This window comes from Strix aluco, chromosome 3 (genome assembly GCF_031877795.1).
Source record: "Strix aluco isolate bStrAlu1 chromosome 3, bStrAlu1.hap1, whole genome shotgun sequence".
In the NCBI taxonomy this organism is placed as follows: Eukaryota; Metazoa; Chordata; class Aves; order Strigiformes; family Strigidae; genus Strix; species Strix aluco.
The window spans coordinates 11,003,241-11,015,450 of NC_133933.1; the positions used below are offsets into that span (position 1 = coordinate 11,003,241).

General features: G+C 39.6%; 1 protein-coding gene and 1 long non-coding RNA gene across 12 annotated transcripts in view; both read right to left on the reverse strand.

The window, feature by feature from the left end:
- Positions 1 to 12,210, reverse strand: part of COMMD1 (copper metabolism domain containing 1) — an 80,018-nt gene that overhangs the window by 64,552 nt on the left and 3,256 nt on the right. The window lies entirely within an intron of this gene.
- Positions 4,339 to 11,719, reverse strand: LOC141920507 (uncharacterized). The gene is made up of 2 exons (XR_012622361.1): positions 7,205 to 11,719; positions 4,339 to 7,105 (listed from the first exon to the last, which is right to left on the reverse strand). It is a non-coding gene; the product is annotated as an uncharacterized LOC141920507 (long non-coding RNA).

The following is a 12,210-nucleotide window of genomic DNA, read 5'->3' on the forward strand; positions in this document are numbered from 1 at the left end:
AGCATCTGAAGTGACCACAACATTTTTTTCTCCCAGCCTGCCTCTGCCATTAGTCTGTGTGTCTGCTAGAAATGACCAGTTTGAACTCATAATTCCATAAAACACCACTTCCTAAATTTATTTACAGGAGGTGTCATTTTTCTGCGGTATGAAGACTCATTTGATGACAAAGGAGGATGAAAGGTTGATTAAAATAGGCAGCCACCAGATGAACCGCAACCTGAGCCATGCTCCTGTGGTCAGATCATACTTCCTGCAAACCTGCTGTGCTGAGCTCAAAAAGTGGCTCCCCCACCCCAGCCCCATCCTAAAAAACATCCTTAGCTGAAGGAAAACTGAGAATCATCAAGATTACTCTGTCTGGACCTACTTAAAGACTCTGTCTAGGCTTTGTACCACTTACAGAACAAGAATAAACTAAAAAAAAAAAAAAAAAAAACAGAACAAGCCCACCCACTAATAACATTAGTCATAGCTAGATCTCCAAACAATGCCTACATACTCAGATTGCGAATAGATACTAAAAGCTTGGATTTTAAGCAATAAACATAAAAAAGCACCACCACCCCCTTCACAAATAATAGTTTTCAAACCACTTAAATTATTTAAAATAGAAAGAGGAAGAGATGTACACGAAAAAAGGCAATGGAAAGCACTTTTCAGGCAGCACAGATAGGCGTTGGACAGGCTAGAGGCGGATAAAACAGGGAACCGAAAAAATAAGGAAATGTTCTATTAATAGCAGATATACTTGCAACTACAAGGGCCAAATAGGAGGATTAAAAATATAAATATATTAAAATTAAAAATACAAATATAAATTGTCCATCCTGGCCTGTACTCAAGTGAATTACAGAAGAAAAAATCCCAAGTTTTGCTATCAGTTTTCTCCCCATTTGAGTCAAATTCTTCACGATGCTTTAGAAAGTATTTTGCTACTTGGGGTGGTGGCAAAGAAATGTCACATTTCCAGTAGTTCTTAAACATGCAGCCATGTTACAGACAAGTCTGACAGGTTCAACCTTTTTCCAAATGAATGTGCATACACATGTGCTCCCTGAACTACACTGCAGAAGCAGCAAGTTGTTTTCTTGGAGAATGTATAAATCTTTGCAGGTTACATTATTCAGTCTAAAATGGTTTCTTCTTCAGTCTTCCTGAAGGAGATGGATTCAGAAATAATAACTCTCAGCAGATGGAAGCCATTTAATGCAGCATTGCTAAACACAGAGAGGAAAATAAAAGGCAGAGAGAAATCCAGATAGGACAGAATAAATACCAGATGGTAAATACAAAAAAATTCAAGGGAGGGAGTAAAAGCAGGAAAAGAGAGACAGACACAGTGACAGTCCCGGAATTGGTGACATGACCTGTCGTTCCCTTAAGAGACCACGTGGTCAGCCTTTTTTCCTGCTCCTCTGTTCTCTTACAATAAAATAAATGAGAACTGTGTTTATCAGGTTTCTACAATCATTCTGGGAAAATTACTTGCTGCCGCAGACTACTGCTTCATGTTTAATCTCGTTTCACTTAGAGTTAAAAATAGAAGTTGGAGCAGCTCGTATTTTGAAGGCACGTGGAAAAAAAAGTTGTAGCCCTACCCTGAGTGCAGTAATGGTGCAGGCATTAGCAGAGCTTATTGCTGCACTCTGCGGGCAGCGATCCTGTCAGTGAAATCAGGCAAAGCACAAACTAGCTTTACTGTGAACCAAGCACAGAAAACAGAATTAGCATCATGAATTAATTTTCACTTTTACTCAGTGTATCTTGATTGTTTGCAGCTTAAAAAGTAATGATTAACTCAGCTAATTTCCTCCTTGGTTTACATTTGGACATCAGCTCCAGCAGTGAATAACATTAAATATTAATCACACCCCTCAACTGTATGATGTCTCACCATATACTCTGATTTGGAGCGAAATTCTGACTCCAGACTCTGCTTTCCTTCCTTTCACAGCACTACTGTATATTACCTGTACAGTTCTGCGCAATAGCTGGGGTTAGATTTTACTACCTGGAAGGAGAAGGGTTTCCACACTCCTACCCCAGGCTCACACCACAGCACTTCACTGCCTTAGCCCATAACCCTGCGGACACATGTCACAGCAGCAAAGACAGTAGTAAGTAAAGGGAACAAGTTTACAGTCTACACAGTTTCAAGGGAAGCAAGCAAGTGTGCTTCACCATCTGGTCATTCATCACCTATTTTGGCAACTTGTGTTACATACTGACAGGTCTGACAGGCAGAAGGTGAACTTCCAGTCTCGGGATACCAGTCAGCAGGTCTTCCTTTCGGCATGGATGAAATGATTTTCCCTCCTGTCGGATCAGTGAAATATAAAACACGTTTCCCAAACCAGTAGCAGCCATGGTGGTTGTTAACAGCTGAGCCTTTACGAGGAAGAAAGGAGCAGCAGGTCAAACTCTTCACTCTAGGAATCACAACTGCTCTGTAAAGGTCCCCACTCCATCCCTGGGGCTGGAAAACAACACCTGATTAGGAGCAAACCCCAAACCAGAGAGCTCAGAAGAAACCATCCTCGCTTTCCCATAAAGATTTAAGTACCACTTACTGTATCAAAAATGCTTTTGGAACTAAATCTAGTAAATGTTTTGGGGGAAAAAAAGCTAAAGACTTAATGAAACAGCCAAAATATCAATCTGAAAGTATTCTCCAATCACATTAAATATTCCTGACTGCTTTAATTACCCAAGAGGGTTCTCCATTTCTATCAGGTTAGGCTCCTGACAGTCATCTATCAGTAGAGCTGGGCAAATAATCGGGTTTTTCAGTGAGCTTGTAGGAACAACTCCATACCCCTGTGCCTCCACAGACAACATGCGCTGCTCTTGAGAGCTGCACATGCACGACCGTGATTTGCAGAGCCTGCAGACTCACACCACCAGTGAAAACTGGTTGGTGCCAAACAAAATCCGGCTTTAGATTTCACTGTCGCAGGCCTTAAAAGCTAAAAACTTCATCACTCAAATGCTCCAAGACACTGCAGCCCATGCCATCAAAAATAATTCAGTTAATTTTTCCCATGGCTTTTCCTTGGCTTTTAGTCAACTTGGGGGCTACTCGTATTCAATAAACTCCCTACCACTTGTCCACATGAGCTAGAAAATTTCTCTAGCGCTTTCTTTTCATTACAAGACTTTATAGATTTCCTGACATGTCATAAACTGACGTGTCATAAAATGAATCTTGTGAACAAAAGCACTCTCTCCCTGTCGGGCAAAGAACGACTCTCTTAACCTGGTTCACAATAAGCCAGAGAGCCAGATCCCTCTCTTTTGATCATTCAGGAGACTTTATAGAACGGACACAAAACAGAGGCACGTACAAAGGTACTCGTGGATGAGGAGGCACATCCAGTAACCGATGAGGGAAGAGTCCTTCTGCAAAGTTGCATCAGCCACTCATGCCTTTGGGCTCCTTAGAGTCCTCAAGAGAGGACCATCTTAGAGGTCCCAGGAGGTCTGAACCGCAGCACAACAACCTCTAGTCTCTTGAGGACCCATCAGTAAAGCACAGTTCAGGCGACCCATGCACCTCACCCGTAGTACTGGAAAGCAAACCGCGGGGCCATACTGCAAGACCCCAACCGGCCTCAGAACCACAGCTTACCATCTTCATCCAAGGCAGTGTATAAAAACTAAGTGTGTCACCGAATGGTGTTAGAAGGGCACTCAATTTCTGACCTCTCTTCTTATTTCTGCATGCATGCATACTTACTTTGTAAACACATTTCTGTGAGTACCATTTGAGTATCTGAACAGCTACTAAAATAATAGCGCGCTGCCTAAACGTGCCATTTCTTCTGCAGAAAAGGGGAGTTAGGCCTATTTTGTTCACTTCAAAAAAGAAAAAAATTGAGTTTAATGAGAAATGCAAAAGAAATCACAACTAATTGAAATGTATAAAATATTTGTACCATATTTGACCATGTAAAACTAAAGGGTACTTATACAAACAGCTTGTTCGAACATAATATACACTACTCTTGAACCAGAAATGGCAAAAAGAGTGTAAGAGAACGGCACATCTGATGCAACAGTCTGAAGAGAGACAACAAAGCCATGTGTAAATGTCAGACAAGGAGTAAAAATGTCTGTTGCTTACTTGCCTTTTACACAGATACTACTTCAGTGTCTGCATATATCTTCAGAACATGTTTCATAATCCTGGCATCATGGTTTATAGAGACTGAAAAGAAGGGAAAGAAAAAACTACCCACCAAGCCGAGGTAGGAATCTTTTGGCAGAGATCCCAAAACATCTCAACCAGAAAAAAATCTAACCTTATTTGGAAAAAACACAGAATTTCACCCAAACTATATTTGTATTGCAACTTTTTATTGTTAGGAGAGATGGACAGATATAAAAAACGTGCTTTTGGAAATATATTAACATATGCAAGATGAGGTAATTACAGTATTTTTAAAATAATTAGAAAACCACTTATTTTAAGTCCAAAAATTGTTTGGACAAGTTGGCTATTATTTCACATTTGCTCTGCACAGCATATTTAAGTCTTCTTTCAGTGAGATTCTGTTGTAATCTATTTTTACTGATGTGGAATCACACATAAATCAGCATTGTTAAGAGGTAAGTACAGAAGATGCGAAAGAATCAGAAGGATAAAAAACGTATTCCAAGATCACTGCCATCTTTAGAAGTGAAACACCCAGTCCTCAAGGAGAGTAGATAGACAGATACTGAACTCCTTGGGGACTTGAAAAGGAGGAGGGAGTCACATGCTCACTATACAACTACAAAACTACCAACTTATCGAGTATTCTGAATTAGATCTTGGGCTACCAGCTATAAACAAGTGGTTATGCACTGTAAACAAAGTGAAAGGTAAATCCCACTTGCTTTGTTCAAACCAATTTTATATCATCGTGTGGCTAAAAGTACAGGATTATTTGATTTCCTTATATGATTTGTAAGATTTAGTTTCCTTATATATAACTACTATATACAACAGAACACAGTTATGGAAAACCTACTGTGCTTAAGCTTCGGGTGTTCAGAATACATTACAAAAATGCCCCAAAATAAAAACAGTTTGGTTCTCCCAATAATGAACTCCTAATCCTTCACAATGAAGGCATCCACATTCTAGTCTGTTCTGAATTACTCCATATATTAAACCAGTTGTTGGTTGGGGTTTTTTTTAAAGTTACTGTGTAAAAGCATGTATTTATAATGATAAATACAAAATTTTTAAAAAGAGGTATTTTAGGCTCTGACTTTAAGGAAAGTCACCCACTTCATTTTGTTCTAAAGCCGGTGATCCTCTAGGGATGAACCTGGAGCCCTCTCAGTAAGTTGCAGCCAACCTCTCCTGCCCAGGGAGGCTCACAGGGAACCAGACCAGCCTCCAGACTGCAGCTCAAGCTGCCAAAGCTTCTACCTGACAACTTCTGCCCCATTGGGCTCAATGACTGAAACATCAATGAACAAAAGATTTCACATAACAATTGTAGCACCCGGTATTTTGTGCCACTAATGTTTTTTCCTTTTTTTTTTTTTTTTTTTTAATTAAAAAAACTTGCAAAAATCAACATCATCCAAACATGTTGAAGAGTTCAAGGCTCCATCATACTTGGTCACTAGACTGGAAGAAATCCAGAGAGTACAAGCTGCAAAATGGAATAATTCTAGCTACACAGCATTTTCACCACTCTAAGTTTTTGGTATTGTCAGCTTTTTTTTTTTTTTTAACAAGTTGTTGGATATACTGCATCCAGTTTGCTACAGGCTAGTACAATAGAAAAAACTAATGTACGTCATACCAAGACAGTAGCTGCTAAGTGTTAACCAGGAATGGAAAATTTTAGATGTTCAGCTTGTAAAAAGGTTGACTGGTGTCATCCAAATTTCCTTTTCATATGCTAGCTGTGAACTTCAGTGGCCCAAGTGAATGCCACAGCTCTGTATCTTTGACAGGGTGTTGGTTATTCAATCATTAACAGCTCTTTCTGTTGCTCTTCTTGTTCTGAACTTTCTGTGAAAGGAGGATGTATACATTAGCAGAGAAGATTACACTCACCCCAATGTGAAGGATCCATTGACGAGTCTTTTTTTCTAGTAAGATTAATCTTTACTTGCAATTTTTTTTAAAAAAAAAAAGGTATATTTGAAGAAAGAAATAAGTCTATTATCTGCTCAGCTGTGTGGCAGCCTCACGGGGGACTGGCTAGGTTGGAATAAGAGTTTTAACTCCATTGCCAACGACAGTACTCTCCTGAAGCAAACAAGCACTAATCTTCCTCCACACCAGTTGTAACAGACACAATTTTTAAAGTATCATATAAAAAAGAATATAATTTTAACATACAGCCTTTCCTTTCAGCCCTTCTTTATGCATCAGATTGAAGAAGAGACAACTCATGTTCTCCCTTTTTCACAGGCCACGTTTAAAGAGGAAAGACAACTCATACTAGTCCAGAAAATCACTAGTGCTGAGATGATGGCAATGAACTTCATTACCCTCTTCAGCATTTCCCTCACACTTTGGGGAATAGGGAATGGAGCATTAAGTGTTACTGAAATAAAGGCATGAAACTACACGTGAAGCCTAAGGGAGTCTTTTTCCCTTCTCAAATATACTCCATACAGCATGTGTTTGATGAATACTAATTAAGAGTAGAAGCATTTAATTTGTAGTAATGAACTTCAAAGGCAAGATCTGACTCCCTAGTCTTCAATCACAGTAGACTCCTGTTACAGTCAGGAGAAACACTGCAGGGGTCAGACTGGACTAATAAATTTCAGCATAATCAATATACTCGCCTTTCTGTGCACGTGTGCATGCACACACACATATGTATATACACAACATTTGCTAATCACACACACACACACATATATATACACTTAACTTATGCTAATCATACCTGGGGGGTGGTGTGTTTGAGAAAAGAGAGTGCATCCAAAACTTGTTAGTGTTGTTAATAATGAAAATACTACTTACTGGCAGAAGTTCTACAAGTGCAACAAACTGAACCATATATTTGGATAGGAAAAGGGAAATCAACAGGATACAAGGCATGGCAACCACCAGGGAATCCAACTTTCTCAGCAGCATGCTGTTCTGGAAGTCCATTAACAGACAATTAGCAGATTTTCAGTAGGACATTTTAAAACTATGAGGTAATGCAGAGCCATTATAAAATGAAGAGCTGGCACTGACCTGCCTGCTCTAGACAGGACTGATAGGGCAGCCCCCACCTCCACAAGTGGGACAAAGCAATTAGATCTCTACTTGCAGAGATACAATCAATGCTGCAATTGAGGAAAAACAGAGAGAGAGACTTGCTTCTGTTTGGCAATAGAGAGTTTATCACACCTATTATACATCAGTGACGCAGGTCTGCTGACTTCTTTTAATTTACCACTTTTCTGTAGATAAGAACATAAAAAAATGAGACAAAAGGTTAAGTAAACCATTAAACATAAGGTAAGCCATTTTCACTGAAGTGGCACAGTTACGGCATATTGGCACTTCACAATCTCAAATGAAACGAGTCTTGGACTGGCCTTGTTAGGTAATGACCCTTCACCTCTGTCTCATGCTTGAGTTGTACAAAATACTACTAATTAAATGAATGACATTATAATGGTGGGAGCCCTGCCTTCAGGATTTCCACTTGTAGTTGCACAGCAGTAGGAAGACTATGAGCTTGTAATGCGGGGGTGCAGATTCCTTGCTCACACCCCATTGTTTAAGTGACAGCCCAATTTTTATAGATCTGCTCACAGCGCAGAACACCATCACCTCCACACCCTGCAGCTACCAGCAGTAACACCACCTTCTACACATCTCTTCAGTAATTACAACAGCAATGAAAACAGTATTGCAAATATCAAAGGCTTTAACAACACAAACACCAAGTTTCACAACTGGAGAAGTCACAAGAAAAGGAGTATTTAAAAAAAAAATCCAGAACAACGCAGGTACATTGTTCTTTCCAGCTGACACATACAAGCAACAAATTGCTGCTCTAGGCAGTGAAGTACTATCCTACCACTCCTGTCAATGTTCTTCAGCCACATAACATTCTGCAGTCAACCTTCCTCTCCAGTTCCTTCTTTTAAAGAATTTTCCCCCTCCACTTTATGTTATTCCTACAACTCCCTGCTGCACCACTCCTTATTTGAACTGACTGCACATACACATACCTAAAATCTAAAATAATTCATGTCAGAAGCACTAATAAGAATGCTTTGGGGCAGTATCCATGGACATTTTCATCACTGCAATACAACAGGTGCTAGTTCAAGCAAACATTCAATTTTCTACCCTCAGATGCTGCTGAAATACGTCAAAAAAAAAAGAAGCAAAAACTGTAGGTTTATACACTGAGAAGAGAAAATGTATGTTGCAACACCAGACACTGCAGAGGTGGCAATCAAGCTGTGTTCAGATTAGCATGCTATATAATAGTGGCATTTCGCTAAACTAAAAAAATATAAGAAGAGACTAGGATTGTTATTTAGTTGTTCCAGGCAAACATCAACTGAGATAATAATAATTTTCTCATTTATGTCCAATTATAACACTGGTGACATTCCCTTCTTCCCAAAATTTTGTGCAAAGTTATTGTTGGTATATTTTTGCCTAGCCCAATAACAATTATTCATAATAAGCACAATCATTGACTGGAGTGAAAGGTGTAGCACTGTGTAGGACGCAGATTTGGGTAGAAAGCACCTCATATGGATAGAGTACTTGTTGCTACTGCTTTACAAACAACGCGTTTCCTTTTACCTGAATTGAGAAGAATGAGCATGCTTACTGAGTTATCTTTTTAATCAGTAGATGCAGGCAGAATTGCAGTTCTAAATGGCAGAAAGCAAGCAGTCTCTCCCATTAATTCTTCCCAAATGATTTTATCTCAGTCTTCGGACTGAGGCTGTTCTGCCTCTCAGCCTTGCAGAAGCCTGGCCAACTGCAAAGCGCTCAAGAGTTCATGACTCAGCCCACGTACTTGAGGAATCACAGGGTATCTGGAAAGAGGGAAGAATGACAACTCTCTTCCCTTATTAGAAAATGCAAGAAGTTGTTTATTTCCCACCAGTGGCCGTCAGCAGAAATCCTGCTGAAAAAGATGCAAAGGCCTTTATCCTCCGCAAGTGAGTGAACCCTACAACTATTTTTCTGCTCTGACTTTTCACCTAAGGGCAGACCCCATTTATGAAGATCAAATAGTCTCTTCCTTCTCAAGCAACCGCAATAATGCTTTGGGACCTCCTCTCTAGGTAACAACAGCAACCTCACAGGGAAAGGACTGTGATCCCCAGTGGGACAGCAACAGTCTTTAGGGACAACACACGATAACAGCACTAAGCAGCCTCCAAAGCATCCGCAGTTTGCTCGTGCAACTCCAGAACATTTTACACACCAAGCGATTTTATCCACTGGTGGCACTGAGTTTTCCCCCACAAGCCTTTAGATCTGATTTTGATCAAAAGGTTTCTTTTTCAACAGATTTTCTCCAAAGGCACAAAGAAAAGTAATCACTAGAAATAGCTGGGCATTTCACAATATAGAAGTAGCTTCAAGAGGAGACTTACATACACTATGCATGCCAGTGGTGCAGCAGAGCCAAATAATGATGGTACCATCAGCCTCTTGGCTGAAAAACAGTGAAATTAAACGTCAGAGTCATCAGAAAAATCTGGCAGAAATATCAGTGTGATTTCTAATAAAACCACTGATGGAAGACGGCTGGTCAATGTTATAAAGTGCATACACAGAGTTTGAGTGCATCTTATATGTTGGATATCAAGTTCTTGGTTCTCACATATTACTTACATAGAGCCTGATTAATATTTTACCAGTGACATAGCAGTATATTTATTACAGATGGTGACACCTTCAGTATTTGTGAAAATAAATACTTATAAATCAAACATGATAAAAATATTTAGACTCCTCAAGCTTACATTTTTATTGTCATTTAGCCAACGTACAGTTTGTTCTGAAGCAGAAAAGCAAACCAGCACTTCCAACACAGCAGCAAATGATAATGTTCAATAAATCCAATAGTCTACTGCCACTAAAAGGAAAACAGTGGAATTACTCCAGAGGTAAAGTAACTATTACCAGTGGAACTAACACAGTAAATTAAACTTCGTAAGGAGGAGACAAATTTAGTATTTTAATCAGGAGGAAGAAGTCTTTGAAAACCCAAAAAGCTGAGGGTGAGAATTTGCAAAAGCTGATCTCGCCCACTTTCTCAATGTTTTGCAGCCTTATGGGATAGGAGCCTGGGAAGTATGAAGGCAGAGGGTAAAAAGCAATGGTACAGTTCTCCAGGGCCAGCCTTCTAGGGTTTTGTTCTACCTCCCAGGATATTCCACACAAGAAAACAAATTAGATTTTTAAAGAAAAATGTAATAAGGTAACATGATTTCTCTACAAAATAAATCTGGCATTTTACAAAGAGGTCAGATGATTAACGCACATTCAGCAGATCTATGGGTAGGAAAGAAAACAGCTGTAAGAAGATCATAATGACATCTTTTATAAATACAAAACCAGGACTACTCTATACACAAACCAGGGGAAAAGAAACATTTAAATGCTTATTGCTGCAGTAAATATGATACGCTTTTGTGGCCCTTATTCATCTCCATACTTTTCACAGGTGCCCTGCTTTGCATAGATGGAATGCAGGAGGGTACAGGAAGGTCCTTCAGCTTATTTATACTCGGCTCTAATACAAGCAAGTGGTTGATTTATGGTACAGATCTGTGATTACTACTTAGAAGACATGAAGTACTACAGCTGTTAAGTCACAAGGGCAATGAATCTTTCTGCTTCTAACCATCAAGAAAATGGGTGTCAGAAAAAAATCATCAAGAGACAGGAATGAAGTATTATTCATCCCACCCAATTTAGGTGCTTACATTCTCTATAAAGTCAACAGAAGACAGTGTAAAACATCTAATCTTTTCCATATTGACCACAGAAAGGACCTGGGCTTCTAAATGAGGTATCTGAAAATAAACAGTATGGCCACCTCCCAAAAGAATGTATTCGGTGAGATTAGGTATTATCATCAATGGAAACATAAAAGTTACCTGTCATCTTCTGAACTTCAGATGCAGATCACTGCACACAAGGGAAATGGCTGCATAAACAAGTACTCTGACTTTCTGTTGCTATTCTGCCATTCGCTCCCCTTCCTCCACCACCCAGAGGAGGAAGGAAAAAATAAAACCACAAAAAGATAACACAAACATTGCTGCTAACGTTTTAATCATGCCGATTTTTCACAATTAATTGAATATCAAGACTGGAATAAACTTGCTCAGAAATTCATGTGACAATTGACAAGGAAGGGACAACACAGATCTTCAGGCGGAGCTTGCTCTTTCAGGTGCTGGGGAGACACCAGCATCCAAGATGTGTGTCTGAAGACTACATTGTTATAAGCACACAGGAACACTTTTGAAGTTTGCCCTTACCAGCAAAAACAATGTAACACAGAAAAACACCATATTTAAATTCACAGAAATACTAAAAGTGTTCCAGGCAACTCTCTGAAGCATGCAAATAGGTGTTTGGTGATTCCCAGCTGCTTGAAGATGTAGTTAAGCAACTTGTAGGGCCGAGGACTTTACCTCCCCATCATTCAAACAAAAGGAAACAGCTCACACCGTATCTCCCTGTGATGGCTTCAGGCCAGTCAGTTTATGCAAGACGTAACTGAAGAGAAGGTATCGCAAATAACAGCTAGGGCAATGGGTTTTCCCACTAGGTAGAAGGAGGAAGAGGAAAATAAGTTTAAGCTTCCTTATTTCCAAAGCACAACCCTTATATCAACCTTCCCTCCCCAATACTGGGAGGTGTGAAAGAGAGGGCCCTCAAAATGACCAGAAAGCCAAGGGAGTTTTTAGGATGCTCTATAACAGAGATCCTGAAAGTATCCACAGGACTTAGGTGTTACTTCCTTTAAGTGACCCACTAGAAATAAGCAACCCAAAATCCATGCATACTCGACATGGAGTTGTGTCTGTACAAAGTAGCTTCTGTATTGCCTAACTCAAAACTTCAACTTTAATGTGTGTTGAACTGCATAAACTTTGGTTATTTCCCAGGAATGTCATCCCTAAGGAGATGAGAAGAGTGGTGGCCATGAAGACCATGAGACACACCTGGTAACAGTGAGATGCTTTGGAAGACATTGG